The following is a 17,514-nucleotide window of genomic DNA, read 5'->3' as shown; positions in this document are numbered from 1 at the left end:
CACTATGGCACTATCATTTAGTGGAATTGATGAGCATTTGAAAGAGCTCAAGTCCTGGGAATTTCATTAGATCTCATAGATCATAGACTCATAAGGTCAAAGAGACCAATATGATCTCTAGTCTGACTTCCTGCACAAGGCAGGCCATCAGACCCTACCCATCCACTTTATAACAACCCCTAACCCCATGACTGAGTTTATTGAAATCTCAAAATTGCTGGTTTGACTCAAGCTGCACAGAATCCACCAGCAGCGACCCATGCCCCCACGCTGCAGAGGAAAGCGAAAAAACTCCAGGGCCCTGCCATTCCCGCCCTGGAGGAAAATTCCTTCCCGACCCCATATTGGCGACTCAGCTAAACCCATGAGCATGTGGGCAGACTCCCAGCCAGCACCCAGAAAATTCTCCTGCAGTTAACTCAGATCCATCCATCCAACCATCCCTCACAGACCATTCGAGCAGACTATCTGCTGATAATCAAGATCATTGCCAAATTAAACTATTCCCATCATAACATCCCCTCCAATATACTTATCAAGCTAGTCTTAAAGCCAGATAGGTCTTTTGCCCCCATTAAACTTCCCTCTGAAGGCTGTTCCAGAACTTCACTCACCCTATGGTTTAGAAACCTTCGTCTAATTTCAAGTCTAACTTCCTATATCAGTTTGTACCCATTCGTCTTGTGCCTCATTAGTTACTAAATTAAATATTCCTCTCTCTCCCTAACGTTAATCCCCCTGATAATAATTTTATATAGGCAGCATATCCCCAACCCCGCAGCCTTTCTTGGCCAGGCTAAACAAAGCCAAGCTCTTTTGAGTCTCCTTTCATAGGCAGGTTTACCTTTCTCGGATCATCCTAGTAGCCGTTCTGAACCTGTTCCACAGTTTGAATTCATCCTTCTTAAACATGGGACACCAGAACTGCACACATTCCTATTCCAGGTGGGTCCTCACCAGCGCCTTATCTAAGGTCCCTAACTCCTTATCCTTGCTTGGAAATACCTTCGCCTGATGCATCCTTTAAAACCGCATTTGCCTTTTTAACACCATATTCACTTGGCGCTCATAGTCATCCTTGCTTATCAACCAATACCCAAGGTCCTTCTCTCTCTGTCGCTGTTCCCAACTGATGCGTCCCACGTATATCTAAAATTCTATTATTTAATCCCTAAGTGCTGACTTGCACTTTCCCTATTATATATTCATCCTATTCTCCTCAGTTTACCCCGTGGTCCAGATCTCCTGAATAGTCTTTCTCCCGGTCCTTTCCTCCCGTTAGCATACCCCCCACTCGTTGTCAATCAGCAAACTTTATTAGCACATTCCCGCTCTTTGTGCCAAGGTCAGTAATAAAAAGGCTTTAAATAGATCGGTCCCAAAACCGATCCTTGAGGACTCCACTAGTAACCTCCTTCCAGCTGACAGTTCACCCCTTCAGTACGACACGCTGGAGTCTCCCCTTTAACCGTTCCTTATCCACCTTACAACTTTCATTATTCATCCCCATCTTTCCAATTTAACTAAGTTCCCCCATGCGGACCGTGTCAAACCCTACTGCAATCGGACGGTAAATTAGATCTACCGCATTTCCTTTATCTAAGTAAATCCGTCACTTCTCAAAGAAGGAATCAGGTTGGTATTGGCCCGATCTACCTTTCGTAATCCTGTTGCAATTCGTCCCAATTACATCGACCTCTTATGTCCTTAATTCTTTCTCCCTTAAAATTTTTTTCCAAGACCTCTACTTACAGACGTCACGTAACGGCCTATAATTACCCGGATCACTTTTATTTTCCCTTTCTTAAAATAGGAACTACGGTTAGCAATTCTCCAGATAGTACGGTACAACCCCCGAGTTTATCGAATTGCCTTTAAATTCTCGCTAACGGGCTCGCAAATTTCACGCTCCAGTTCCTTTAATATCCTCGGGATGGGATTGCCGGCCGTGCCGTTTTTGTTCCCATTAAGCTGTTCAAGTTTGGCCTCCTACCTCAGATGCGGGTTAATATCCCCTCCATATCCAACATTTCCCGTTTATCATCCCTCCATCATCCCTAAACTCCTCACTAGTATTATTAAAACTGAGGCAAAGTATTATTTAGATTTATCCTTACCTCCCGTTATCCATCCTCAGTTTTATATAGCGCCCCCACTTCTTCTTTCTTTGTTTTTCTTCTTATTTATGTGGCACTGTTAAACTTTTATATTGGTTTTGATCCCTTTGCGAAGGTCCAGTTCTAATTGTGGTTTTAGCCTTCCTCATTTATCCCTACATGTTCTGACCTCACTAAGGTAGCTTCCATTGCTATCCCGCCTTTCTTCCACTCTCTGTAAGCTTCTGGCTTTTTCCTAATCCCCTCTGAGTTGCTTACTCATCCAGCTTGGCCTACAACTCCTGCCCATTGGTTATTTTTCCCCTTCTTGGATGCAGGCTGTCCGACAGTTTCCGCAGCTGCGACTTTTAAGTAATTCAGGCCTCCTCCCATTTAATCAACAAGTTCCTCCATCCAATCCACTTTCTCTAAACTAATTTCCTTACTCTTTAAAATTAGGTGCCCTCGAGAATGCCGAAAACCCTATCCCAGAATCTACGTTTGTTTATCCTTCCATCTAGTTTTACTGAATAGCTCATGCATCACTCGAACCAAGTTGTATCCCCTACCACCATTCTTCTACGAGGTCATCACTGCTCACCAAAACCAAATCTAAAATGGCTATCCCCTCTCGTAGAGTACTTCACACTTGATGAAGAAATCCATCCGCTATCACATCCAGAAAAATCTGACCCCTATTATTCTTGAGCACCGGTCCTCAGATTATATCGGGAGTTGAAGTCTCCCACTAATCCACACATTTCCCCTTTGTGATTTATTCTTAAAGACATTAAAGAGGTCTCTATTCCATATCCAATTCAGATCCCGCGCGTCTGTGCACACCCCAAGCACTATCTCAGGGGGAAGCTCTAGTGCTTTTTTACCTAGTGGTTATATTTCTATATACTATTTACCGCGGCTATGGCTCTTTATCTCTAATCATTATTAGTCTTTTGTCATAGTTTCATGTTTTGTTCTTGATTCTAATTTTTTTGGTTCATTTATGCTTCCTAAGTCCTTTCTTTATTTTCTTTTGTTCTTTTCTGATACTTAATGTACGTCATTTAGTGTATGTTACTTTGTAACTTATAATTCTGCCAGACAGACTCATGTCTTATCCATTCCATCACTTCTTTTCATTACAGCTTAATCTCACTCATTGATGATACAGCTACATTCCACCACTTTGCCTTCTCCTGTTCTTTTCTAAACAGCACATACCTTCATACCTGTACTCCATCATGAGTACTATTTCCACAGGTTTCTGATCCCTATAATATCCGGTTCACTCCCTGCACCAGTAGCTCCAGTGTTCCTCCATCTTGTTACCTAGGGCTCCTCCCTTAGTGTACAGCATTTTAATTTTTGGCGTTTGGCGTCAGTGACATTCTGTTCCCCGTACGTTTGCACAGACCTAATCTCCACCAGCATCCCTTTAGTTAGTTTCACTCCACTTTTCCTCCTTTGCGGTCAATTCTTTGTTCCACAACGGTACCCCTCTCACTTGTTTACTTCCCTCTCCAGGTTAAATTCCGCGTGATGATCTCCTAACATCTCCAACCAGCTCCCCCAATTCCTAGTTTAAGAGCTTCTTAATAGGTCGGGAGCCTCCATCTAGAAGTCATTTCCTCCTTACTTAGATGAAGTCCAGTCTGAGCAAACAGCTTCTGTCCGTAACGCTTCCCATGACGATACATCCAAGCTCCTTATGCACCACTTGCCTGACCATCTGTTATCGTCGTCTTGTTTTCGTTCCTCTCTCCCTGCTTAGACCGCAGATCCACTGAAAGATCATCCTGAGCTCGATTTTCTTGAGTCGTTCTTCCCCAGTCTGGCATAGCCTCCTTGATACAGTCCAGCGAGTAATAGCCGTATATTCGTTCCACAATGTAAGGACATCCGGATTCTTCCGCAGCTCCCGGTAGATCCTTTTCAGCTACAGGTCACATCCTGTATCTTACCCCGGCAGACAGCACCACCCTTGTTTTCTCCGATCGGGTCTAGTTACAGGCCATGTCTATTCTATTCAGTAAAGGTCTCCAATCAGTTGTAGACTGCCTTTTCCTGGTCGAGCAGTGTAATTTTCCGTCTATCCCCCACACCAGCTGGGCCGCAAGTCCTCTCGATTCGTATTCCCCTTGCGAATCTCCTAGGGTCATACTTGGTGCCCCTCCATTGAGTCCTCCCCTCTTCTGCAGGTCTAGCTGTCTCGTCTCTTTTTCCTCCCCTCTCTCCTTCAGCGACACACTGCTGTGCACTCCATCTTCATTTTCCAACTCAGCAAACCTGTTCCTGAGTTCTATTTCTCCGCCTGGCTGCTGTCTATTTTCCTCCTGGTTTCCTAGTCACATGCTATCCCGTCCACTTTCCTTCACCAGCAGCCCTCCTCAGAATTCTTTGGTTCTGCTTCCATCTGCCTCATCCTGAGCTTATCCCCTGTGCCTCTATTCATGTTCTGTGTTCCATCATCTGGTCAAACCCCTTCAACTAGGCGAGTTTCACCTGCATCCCAGTCCTCTTATCTTTCTTATCCGACAGCTCTTCGGCGCACTTCAGTAGACAATAGCTCCTTTTAGGGTGCCGCCCCAGGACCTATGTACTGCTCACGTACGCGCATCCGTCATCCTCAGTATGTCTCTACCTTGCTCCTCTGGTCTCATCTGATGCCGTTCACAACTCTGTGCCTGGCAGTCAGCCTCACACCGCACCAACAGGCCCACAAGCAGCTGTGTGTCGGCTGGCAGACCCGCTGCCCTTCCTTTTCTTGGCTTCTTGGTTTCTCATGCCTTGGTCTTCCCCTGTAGATCCTCCCCCTGGAAACTTCCTCCTGTTGCATTCTGTTTCTGGTCCGATGTTGCGCTGCCAGCTGTCGTTGCCGCTGCCTGGTCTGCCTTGATATACCCCTATCAGGTAAGCCCCAGTCCTATGGTTTTAGGGCTGTTCAAGCAATTAAAAATTAATCTTAAAAATTAATCTTTGATTGAATCGTGCGTTTAAAACATTAATCTCAGGATTAAATTGTTCTGGTTACGAATACAGAATACCATATTTTTGAATATTTATGTTGGTTACGATGCTTTTAGCATATTTCAATATAATGAGATTAGGGATTCAGCGATGTAAAGGTGTGTACCGTGCTCACTTTATGTTTGTTACAGAATATATTGCACAGTAAAAACAAAAGATACAGTTATTTTTTCATTCGATGCCGTATCAAGTTACTGTGATACAGTCTTTATCAGTTAAGTTGAACTTACAAATGTAGAATTATGCTACAAATGCTAACTTGCACTCAAAAATAAACTACAATGTAAAACTTTAAAAGCCTACAAGTCCTCAGTCCTACTTCAAGCCAATTGCTGAAGACAAACAAGTATGGTTTACAATTTGCGAGAGAGGTAATGCTGCCACTTCCATTCACAGTGTCACTTGAAGGCGGAGAACAGGCATTTGCATGGCACTGTTGTATCAAGTCGTCACAAGATATTTATGTTGCCAGATGACCTAAGGTTCATATAGTCCTCATGCTTCAACCACCATCCATCGAGGAACTGCATTCAAGCTGATACATGAGTTCTGCTCGATAATATTCAAAGCAAGCGAACGGACGCACTGTTATTTTCTCATCTGGTCAAGATGCCACAGCAGAAGTTGATTTTCTTTTTGGTGGTTTTGTGTTCTTAGTTTTGCATTGGGTGTTATCCTCTTTAACTTCTGAAAGCCTGTCCACACCTTGGTCCCTCTCAGGATTTTACAAGGCACTTCAGATTCTTAAACCTTGGTGGAGGTGCTTAGCTGTCTTTGAAATTCTCACATTGGGTACCTTTCTTTGCATTCTTGCAGATATGCTGTGAACGTGTTGTAAACACAACAGGCTGCTGAGTCATCATTGAGACTGCTAAACAGGAAATTATGCAGAGATGTGGGATAAAACAGCAAAGGGAACAAGGAGTTGCACCACAAATTTAATTAAAGTGTTTTTTTTTTTACAAGCATCATCACATGAGAGCATCTGTCTCTAGGATGAGTGCAAAGCAATGAAGGGACATGGATGTTTAGCATATTCTGTGCTGTCACACGCCTTGCAAATGCCGGCTACAAGTGCCTGTTCTCACTTTCGGTTACATTGTAAATAAGACGCAGGAACATTATCTCCTGCAATGTAAACAACTTGTTTGTTCATAAGATGCTGAACAAGAAGTAGGACTGAGTAGACTTTAGGCTTCCAAGTTTTACATTTTGTTTTTGATTGCAGCTATGTTAAACAAAAAAATCTATATTTGTAAGTTACACTTTCATGATAAAGAGTTGCACGACAGTACCTGTATGAGGTAGAATTGAAAATTAACTATTTCTTTGATCATTTTTAAAGTGCAATACTTGTAATCATCAAATATTTTACAAATTGAGCACTGTACACTTTGTATTCTGTGTTGTGATAAAAATCACTACATTTGAAAATGTAGAAAAATATCCAAAAATATTTAATAAATTTCAGTAGGTATTCTATTGTTTAATAGAGCTATTAATCATGGTTAATTTTTTGAATTAATCACATGAATTAGCTGCGATTGACAGCTCTAGTATGTATATGTGTTTGCATGTGTGTATATATATGCACACTACCAAGTGTATATACACAATACACACACTTTGATTTGCCCAAATGTTCTTCTCCTTTGAGGATTACGTGAACACAAAAATTATTAATTTAACAAATTTCTGTTAGGAAATTAGTATTAAATAATACAATAAAATACCCTTGGTCCTCTAGACTGGAACGTTTTGAGAAGCACTCCCATGACCAAAACGTTTTGTAAATTGTGAGTGGCCATTTTACTAGTTAGCTGTAAATTAGGTAATAGCATAAATAGCAATGTTAAAACACAGTGTTAAAAAAGCAGGAGATAACATCATTTCTAATATTCTTGAATAAAGCAATAAGGTTGAAGACTGAATTCTGCTTCCTGGCCACTAGCGCAAATGGAATCACTAGCTAATTCATTTTCAAAAATGCTTGCTTAGAAAATCCAAATTAATGTATTAATGTATGTCACTGAAATGCAGAATTACATAATAGTTGCTATGATTCCTAGCTGTATGTAAAAGAAATAACTTTTTGCATCAAGCAAGAAATCAAAGTCATTAATAACCATTTAACTACTGTTAAACACAAGATGCTTTGGCTATGAAATTTGTTTCCAGCTCCCTTTAAAGGCAATCAGACTGGAATAATGCAGTAGTAAATACGGCCCTGAGGCTGGAATATCAAAATATGACACTGTAGGTAACCCTAATAAAAATCAGTGTATGGAGTATTTTTAGATTGTGATACTTAAGTCACTTGGTGGGTCATTATTTTCTTAGTAGTAGTCACATCCAGAGACAACAAAGTCCAGAAAAGCTCATCTTCATTCAAAATGCAAAGCTAGTTTTACACAGTTAAAAGTCAGTAGCATGCTTGTTAGGGGAACTAAAGTTCATGATTCCACTCAAATTCTCAACCTAATAAAATGCATACAGCTAACAAGAATCTGAGGTTCAACAAGGACATTAGGAAAACAAAATAGTTTATGAATTCAGTAACCCACAAAGCATACTCAACAAGAAATTATTTGGGGGGCAGTGTCCAAATCCAAAGGAATGTATTCTTGTATTGCCAAACCTAGAAGATTTGCTGCTATTCCATATCATGGATGCTAGACACTAATCTTAAATGGAAAGAGCAAAGACCACATTTAGAAAATGCAAGTAATGGAATATTTGTTTTAACCACTGCCCATAAATAATACACAACATTTCCATCTTCTCATGGATATATAATCCACTAATTAAAAAAAAAAAAGAAAAACCATGAACACGGCTCTCCTAATACCATTTGTCCAAAAGTGCTCACTGGAAAGGCTCTGTAACAAAATTCTGCTTGGAGCACTTTGTCTTAAAGCAGTGACTGGTTTATATTAGCAACATAGATGAATGAGAATTCTTTAGACTATTTCATATAACTTCTTATCAGTTACTACTATTTTAGACTGTGATCCTATAATTTGTTCTGCATGGGCAAATCCATCAGTTCTCACCAAGCCTCACTGAAGTCAATGGGGCTTTGCATGGAATCAGGGGTTCCATGTGATTAAAGTTTCTGGGGCTTTAGTGTCTTTTAAATTTTCAGTCATATTAAATAGTCAGATTTGCTCTATAATATAAAAATATAAATTGTAAAAACAAAGGCATTGTTTAAGTATCTTCCATTTTATTGCATCATCCATATATCTTTTATAGAACTATTAGAAGAAAAGAATTCTTGTTAATATAATACAATCAAGAAAATTTCATTTAGTATTTTACCCTGCTCCTTAGTCCATATACCCTTCTCTCACAGAAGAATTGCTGGTTTCAGCAATTGTATCAGAGATGCTCATAATAAAAACAATTTGCGTTCCAAATAAGCTTGGACACACATTGCCTTATCATCACCAGAACTTTTCTCATCATATATTTTCATACCCTGCCTGTTCACAAGAATGAAGAAGACTAGTCTGTGGAAGGCTGACATAAAATAAGGTGCATGCTTATGAATGAAAACAGAGCTGGTATATCTAATTTTAGGTCTACCAGCTTTTAACTGGATCCCCTTATGTAGATCTCTGCATTACGGTTACATTCATAAGATTTGTGAGAAGTTTCAAGTTCTGGGGGTGGGGATGTATTCTCAGAAGATTTCATACTTTTGCACTGTCAAAACACTTGTAATTTTATGCCAAAAGATGCCACCGACAGTATTTTTTTGCCTCAAAGTCCATCAAAGCACTCTAGAAACAGAAATAAATTGGAATAATGGGAATTCAGTCCAAATTTATTCCAGCTAATAAATGTGAAATAATCACAGATTTGCCATGACAAAAAAAACAGTTCATAAATTTAGTTGAGTCTCTCCACCCTCAAAAGTCATGTCATACATTTTGTCAATATGTAAAGTGCTTTAATTTAAAAATTTATTAAAGGTATAATAAACCACTCAAATAAGAAAAAAACCATAATACACTTAGATTATTAATACAATTCTCATAAAAAAAGTTAACAGGTCTTGTTTTCCTAAGGAGTGTTACACATTCCCACCTTACATGCTGTTACAGAATTATCGTAATTTCTAAATGCATTTTATTAAAAAAGGAACCTTCTGCAGAAGCATTATTTATTGGTAAGACGAGAGAGACTGTGCAGCATCTGTTTTTACTAAGGTAGTGTTTAAAAGGCTACCTTCACAACCATAAGGACTATAATCATATGACCTGATTTTCAACTCCTATTGACTCTAATAGCATTTGTGAATGTTCAACTTCTCTAGAAGTCAGGCCCCTTTTAAAATGAAAGTTAAAATGTCTCTGCAGGAGTAGCTATGAATTTTTACATTTAAACTGAAAAAAACTGTGGAATCTGTTAACAACCACAACAGAATGACAAATGACCAGCCTGCATTATGACTATGTAATCACAGCAAATTGAAAAGAGAGAATTTTTATCAGCTAGATCAGGGGTAGGCAACCTATGGCATGTGTGCCAAAGGCAGCAGGTGAGCTGATTTTCAGTGGCACTCACATAGGCACTCACCTGGCCACCGGTCCTGGGGGCTCTGCGTTTTAATTTAATTTTAAATGAAGCTTCTTAAACATTTTAAAAACCTTATTTACTTTACTTTACAACAATAGTTTATATATTATAGACTTATAGAAAGAGACCTTCTAAAAATGTTTAAATGTAATACTGGCACGTGAAACCTTAAATGAGAAGGAATAAATGAAGACTCGGCACACCACTTGTGAAAGGTTGCTGACCCCTGAGCTAGATTCTGTCTGGTTTTAAGGCGGGTACACAATACACTTAAGGGATGGGCCAAACTGCAGTCTCTATTCTTTCCAGTTACGCTCCTGGGGGTACACTGTACCCCAAAGTTGGCAGGAAGAGGTGGAACTGGCTGGAGCTATGGCTAGTCAGTTGTGAGCAGAGTGGATTTCACAATTAAAGGGAGTGTTGCCTTCACCCCTTAAAAAAGCAGCAGTTGTGTCCCTGTGTACAGTGGGGACTCTGGGACACGTCTCACAGGGATAATATCATTAGCTAAAAATCGTTTTATAAAACTATATTACAATAGTCGCATTCGTGCAGTCCACACTAGGCACATTAATTCGATGTGTAGGTCCATGTCAAGCTAGCGTCGATTTCTGGAGCGGATCACTGAGGTAGCCGTTCCGTAGTCTAATCTCATAGATTCCCTCAGTTCCCCCGCCCCTTGGATTCCCGGGTGAGAGCCCATGCCGATGGGGCAAAATCATTTCGCACGTGTTCGGTACAGCCTCACCCCTCCCTATTGGAAAGCACAGAAACAACCATTTCGCGCCTTTTTTTCCGTGCAGAACTGAGCAAACGCCCAGCGACAGCATTCATGACCCTGCTGAGATCAGTAACCGCTATCGTGGACGTTGTAAACACCTCGCCATTCCATGCTGGTCTAGGGACATGAATGCAAAGGCAGCAGAGAGGCAGCTACGCAGCGCGGCGAGAGAAGCGATAACGAAATGACACTGAATTCTGCCTAACCGCGGCCCTGCGTTTTTGGCACGCTGGAATGGGCAGGTTCTACCCATTGACGCTGTTTTGGGCGCAGAGAACAAGCACAGACTGTGGACTGCAGTAGTTTGCAGGTGTGGACAATTCGCAGTTGCTGCGAAACTTTCGCAGCGTAAGAGCACTTTCTTGACTTTGTGACTGCTTTCCCTCCCTGAACCCATAATACTAGATGATGAGAGCAGCCCTCACCAGTGGAGAAGCGAGTGCAATTAGCCCTCCAGAAGCTGCAACTCCAGACAGCTACCGGTCAGTCAGGGAATCAAGTTGATGGGAAAATCACGTGGGCGCTTGATCAAGTAGCCCAAAGCATCGTTACGCTGCTGCTACAAAAGGTAGCGACTCTGGAAACGCTGCAGGGCATAGTGGATGGCTTGCCTGCAAGATTCCCTAACTGTCGGGGCCATACGATGAACCCATAATCCTTATCTTGCCAGAGCACCAGGCACCCAGTACGTAAACCACAATGGTAACTTTTCAATGGTGCGCAAGCACTGGTGGACACAAGGACGCTTCACCAAGCATCCACGTGGAATGCCAGAAGGTTCATGACGCCGCGTCTTCAAAGCACTACTCTGTTAAACGGCTTGCAGCAAGAATTACTCCCAGACCAAAAAACACAAGTTGGGGACTGTTGAGGCCGTCGTTATTCCTGGGTGACCCAGCTACCCCTTGATGTATGGCCATAGAAGACCCTGGAAGTCACAGCCGCATGTTAGTCAGACTTACTTACAGCTAGCAAATGCAGAAGGTGTAGAATGTGAATTTGCCGTTAAAAGGGCGCTGTGCGACTATTACTTCCGCTCAGACCTCACCCAAACCAATGTCCCATTTGTCATTGCGCTTGCTGTGTCTCCACAATCTCTGTGAAGAAGGGGAGACCTTTATGCGGCGTGGGAGGCTGAGGAAATCACCTGGCCGCTGAATTATGCGCAAACCAGACATCCAGGTGAATTGAATGAGCATATCAGGAGCGGTGGATACAAGAGAAGCCTTGAAACCAGTTCACATGGCCAGGTACGGTGTGCACTGCTTGTTTTGTTTCTCCCCTTATGAAACCCTCCCCTTGATTGACTCATTCCCGTTAAGCAACCCACCCTTCCCATTGATTACAGCTTGGATAGGAAATAAAGTCATATCGTTTAAAATCATGTATTCTTTATTAAAAGTCATTCCCTGTAAGCAACCCACCCCCACTTTGATTATTCTTTATAAAAAAGTAATTATAAAAAGAGGCAGAGAATTATCAAGGTATCCCAGCCGCGTGGTGTTGGGAGAGGATTAGAGGGAAAAGCCATTAAGCACACTTCAACGTAATGACAGCTTTTTGCTTGGATGTCCAGGGGCTGGAAGTGGTGGTGCAGAACCTTCCCCCACGCGTCTACACGTCTGGTGAGAGATATGAACATGGGGGAGTCTAGGGTGCGTTATCCGGGGCGATCAGCGGCATCTGTAACCCCGCTGCTCTTCCTGAAGATCCACTATGCGTCTGAGGATATCATTTGATCACACAGCAGCCCCTGTGTGCATCACGCCACCGCGATCATCCACCTACACCTTGATCTTCCTGCGCCACCTCTCATCTCGAGCGCTCCTCCTCCCGTCAACTGGGACTTTCCGTACGGTGCTAGCAGTCCTTCCATCATTCTGATGAGCTTCTGTTCATTGCGAGTTACTTCCTGATTTCAGAGACATTTTCCAATCTCGTGTTCTTTCCTCTCCGCCTTATTGAGCTAGCCTTCGGGATGAAGTAGGGGCTGCGACAACAGATTGCAGCTTCATTGGGAGGGAAAATAGAAGAGAGAAGTATGTGAAAAGATACATTTTACAGCACAATTGCTTGTACTCTATTTCACAGTGAATACACTATCCACCTCTCATAGCACAATGTGAATTTCACTACAAGGTCCATTTTGCAATCGTTGTTAATATTGAGTGCTGTGGCTCTGGTTGTTGCAGACCTCAAGACGCAGGTAGGAACCATCACAATTCAGCTTTGCATGCGCCATGGCTAAGCCACTATCTTTCAGCTTCTGCTTCTTTCCTGATTTACAGTCAGCAGCAGATGCCAACGCCCCCCTCTTCCCTAAGGGATTGCTTCACTCCTCCCCCACCGCATGGCTGCTTCATGGAAGATCAGTGCTATTCACCCCCCCCCCCCCATTGTGTGGGCTGGTGTGGGAAGATTCCTGCTCGCCAACGCAGAAAAGGCTCAGTGCTATCCTTCTCCATCCCCCGCTTTGCTACACGCAAGGAAGGATTTGATTTTAAGCGGCAGCCCAGTTAGGAAATGGCCATGTTGCCCCCTTAATTAAATTCCTGAATTTTCAACCAGGTTACATGAATGCTTAAGTCTCCTGAGAATAACAGCGCAAGATGGAACAATGAATTTTCTTAGTGGTTCAGCCACGAGCATACGCAGGGAGTCGCTTCTGCGAGCTGAATGCTTGATCATTTACAAGCCCCTATTAGATTATTACTTGACTCATGCACTGCGCTGATGGAAAAGAGATGTCCGTACAATGGGACCCAATAAGGCTGCGCCCTAGATAAGCCTATGCTTTCTCAAAGAGCTTCTATTGAAGTATCTGTGCCAAGACGATTTGATGGAGATTCTTTGGAGGATTTCGGCTACTCCTGTCCCCAGACATTGTTAACAAGACTCTTTCCTGATAACTGCTTGATCTGGCTTAGCGAATTGTCCTCTCAAGGCCACTTGATGGCAAATCAATCATTAAAAAACGCTTGTTTTTAAACATGTTTGATATTTACAAAGGTACACTCACAGAGGTCGCTTCCATGTCTTCACTGTCTGGCTCAGTGGCTGGAGGGTAATTCGTCTTGTCGTATCATCAGATAAAGTCCTGGCTGGACTTAGTGGAGTGCGCTAACAGATGCTGGTGATGGGCTCCTCTCAGCAGCTCTTCACTCTCATTTGATAATCTACCCATGCCGGCAGATCGCTCTTGAGGCCGATAGCGTTGTATGATTACCCACTCCACATCACTCTGAGAGTGCCGACCTGACGGCAGGCTGGGTACCCGGTTGCGCAGCGCCCTATTGGTTCAATTTGCAGATGCAGCTCAGCGTAACGGCAAGAGCCGCACAAATGTGAGTCAGCCCATAGTATCCTGACTCTCTATGCCGATTAGTCGCTCCTTGTTTTCTGGTAGCCTGTCTGAGCTCCTAACTTCCTCTGCACTGCCACTGAGTCCCTGCTGTGTCCTTTCCCATCATAGTTCCTGGAAATTTTTCGAATATTTTTTCATTTCGTTCTTTTGAACACAGTTCTGTTAGCACTGAATCTCCCCAGTTTTAAGTAGCGGATAAGAATCCTGCATCGAGCGATCCTGTGTGGTCCAGGCTGGTAGCCTCTTTTTCGATCTCAGAGAGCTTCATCGGCTACCTGTGGGGCATGGACATTCTTGCGTGGTCACCTGTGTCTTGCTTGAAGCTTACCGCGCCGTCTGGTCTACAGGCGCTGCCAAGATGGGGCACAACTTCAATTCTGGAAAGTTAACTATTGTCGAGCTTTTGCAAGTTCTTCTGGTTGTACCCTGGACAGTTTGCTCTGAGTTCTGATTCGCTCTCCCTGATGTTTACGCAGGAGAGTATGGTCAATTCCACACCTGTGGCGAACAGGTTCAGAGACGGTGCATGTGGCTAACTGAGTATGATCCGACGGACGAAGGAACTGCTTATGAAGCCGGAGTCCTCGCAATACGAGCGCTATGTTCTTCTAGCTCCACACTCTGGACACCATAGATATCGCGCTGCGGGGGCGGGAATTATTAGTAATATCGATATTAAGCGTTACTCCTCCTCGTGGTGTTCATATGATGACGCTAACAGATATTGCGTACTTTAAAGAGCCTTTAATCGATTTAAAGAGCTATGTACTGTGATAAACGGGTCATGCAATCAGGAGACGTTGTGTGAGGAATCGATTTACACATGTTAAAATCATTACTTTTACACGGGTCTAGGCGTATAAGGATGGGGTGACCATAGTCTTCATAGCGTTTGCGACAGTGCATGATGTCAGTGCCTCTGAGTTCTGATTGCTGTCCAGAGTGGTCACACTGGTGCACTGTGGGATACCTCCCGGAGGCCAATAACGTCGAATTCCATCCACACTAACACTATTCCGAATTAGTAATATCGATATTAGGGTTACTCCTCTCGTTTTCTAGGAGTACAGAAATCGATTTAAAGAGCCCTTTAAATCGATTTAAAGAGCAGTGTACTGTGGACGGGTGCAGTGTTAAATCGATTTAACACTGTTAAAATCGATTTAACGGCGTAGTGTAGACCAGGCCTGGGAGACAGTTGCATGTGCAGCACAAGGGAGGTGTGGCTTTCTCCTGCCCTCAAAGGAAGGCTGTAGCTAAATGTCACAATCTTAAAAATAAAAGACCTGATCTTTACCTCATTTACACAAGTGCAAATTAATATCTCACGAGATGTCAATGAAATTACACTAGTATAAATGTGATGTTAACAAGAGGAGACTCAGCCATGAGGTTCCTAAATCAGAAGATTTGAACATACCTAACAAACACAAGCTATCTCACTCATTCTCTTTCTTTCATGCCATTCCAGAGGCTAGATGGTAACAGCAACTAAAATACTTCTGCCACCTGAAAATAAGTTTTTTAATGCAACTATTTCTGGAAAAAAAATAATGTATCAGCTGATTATTTATATGAGTTCTCAGTCTTATCAATTTAGTACCCAAAAAGGATACAAAAGTTTGCAGTATTGAAATAAATTATTCAAAAATGATTTTCTGGAGTTGGATCAAGTTTTCTCTCATCAGCATTCAGCACCAGTGCCACAGCAAGCAGATTAACAAGAGAGGAAATACAAAACATGAGGAGCAGATGAACTAAAGGGAGAGCAGTGATGGAGAAAATATGTTCCTTCTTAATTTAGATAGAAAGGACAAAGTCATGGACTGCAGTTCCTTATTTATGAGAACATCCTTTCAGTGATCAGTATCTGTACTGCATCGAAGTATGGAAGTCACTTTACAACATTTCACATTAGTCTGTAGGAAACCACTAATAGATTTATTTGTACAATTAACAGAACTAGAACCCACCATGTGTGCATAGACATATGTTACAATCTTTTATTGCATACACTATTGTAAATTGATAAAATTGAAAATATGATAAATTATTTGGATTCTCGTTTTGTTCACCTTACAATACACTCAGGGGCAAAACCCTAAGCCCCACACTTGGTAAGATATTCCACAAAACCTTTGTGTGTATTTTTTTTTTTTTTTACAAAAGCTGGTTTTTTCTGCTTTACACTTTATTTATTGGTAATGGTGGTGGTGCAGGAAGCGGAAGAGTAGCAAAGGGAAGGTTTTCAGTGCCTCCACTGATAAGTTTGACCGTTACATTTATTTTCCTTGGCAGTCAACACTGACATTTTGGTCTAAGCTTCTACAATAAGATAATCTTAGATTGTTATTTTTCATTTCCTCTCCCCTTTCAGCTAGGAAAGAGAAAGTGCCCCCCACTCCCCCAAAAAACTTTTAAAATACTCTCCATTTTTATTTCTATGGCATCCCCCATTGCTGTCAAAAGATAATGGGCAACCAACTAGTGTCATCACTACAGCTTCTTCTTGCCTAAGATGATATTCTATGTTCTATGACATGAGCTCCGGTGGCAGCCATGTCAGTTTCCTTGATTATGATATACTATACTGTAGGTACATCACTAGGATAGAATTTTCAAAAGTGCCTAAATCTCATTGATTTTCAATGGGACTTAGATGTCTACATCACTTGAGCTCTTTTGAAAATTGTACCCAAAGTCTATGGCATCAGATAGCAAGCTAGCTAGTGAAAACTTGTAAAACATATTCATAATTTTAGAGAAAGTTTAAAGGGTGACATTTTCAAAGGTGACCCCATAGTTTCAGATTGGACATTTCAGAAATTATAATAAACCATGCAAGCAACCAGGACTTTAAAAGTGAACTTATTTTAAAGTTTATACAGCAATCTTTGTTTCCTTAACCAACACATCTGAACTGTTGTATAGATGATCCCCAGGGGTGGCTCCAGGCTCCAGCGCGCTTGGGGCTGCATGCCGCAGGGGTCGCTCTACCGGTTGCCAGGAGGGCGGCAGGCAGCTCCGGTGGACCTCCCGCAGGCATGCCTGCAGAGGGTCTGTGGGACCAGCGGACCCTCCGCAGGGACGCCTGCGGGAGGTGCACTGGAGCCGTGGGACCGGCAAGCGGCAGAGCGTCCCCCGTGGCGTGACGCCGTGCTTGGGGCGGCAAAATGGCTAGAGCCGGCCCTGATGATCCCCAACTCAATTTAATGATTAAATGCAATTTTACAAAATTCATTCTAGTTGATTAAAAAAAGATCTTGCAACAGCTACAATTCTAGGGCCATATTCTGTGCCCTCAGTTACATACATGCAACCCTCATGAAGATCAGTTGGGACAAGAGGTTTGCAGACATATAACTAAGGGAAGAATTTGGCACCCGTGGTCTATTTCTGTTATGAAGTCCATCCTAGAATTTATTTATCTTCCCCAAGACTCACACGTGAGGCACAGTATATTAACAACATAAAAATGTTTCATCCTGAGGTACTGAACACCAAGTCTTTTGCATGAATCCAGGCAGGCTTGTTTTGTGCTTTCATAGCCATAGTCACTATGCCAGAGTTTGGTAGTTATCTAGAGGTCCTCTCACTTCACATCACTTTCTTTGATAGCTTTCTGAAGAAGTAATTCACGGCCGTATCTTTTTGCTGTATCA

Source organism: Chelonoidis abingdonii, chromosome 7, assembly GCF_003597395.2.
Source record: "Chelonoidis abingdonii isolate Lonesome George chromosome 7, CheloAbing_2.0, whole genome shotgun sequence".
Lineage (NCBI taxonomy): Eukaryota > Metazoa > Chordata > Testudines > Testudinidae > Chelonoidis > Chelonoidis abingdonii.
Note: the sequence above shows the minus strand (reverse complement) of the source record.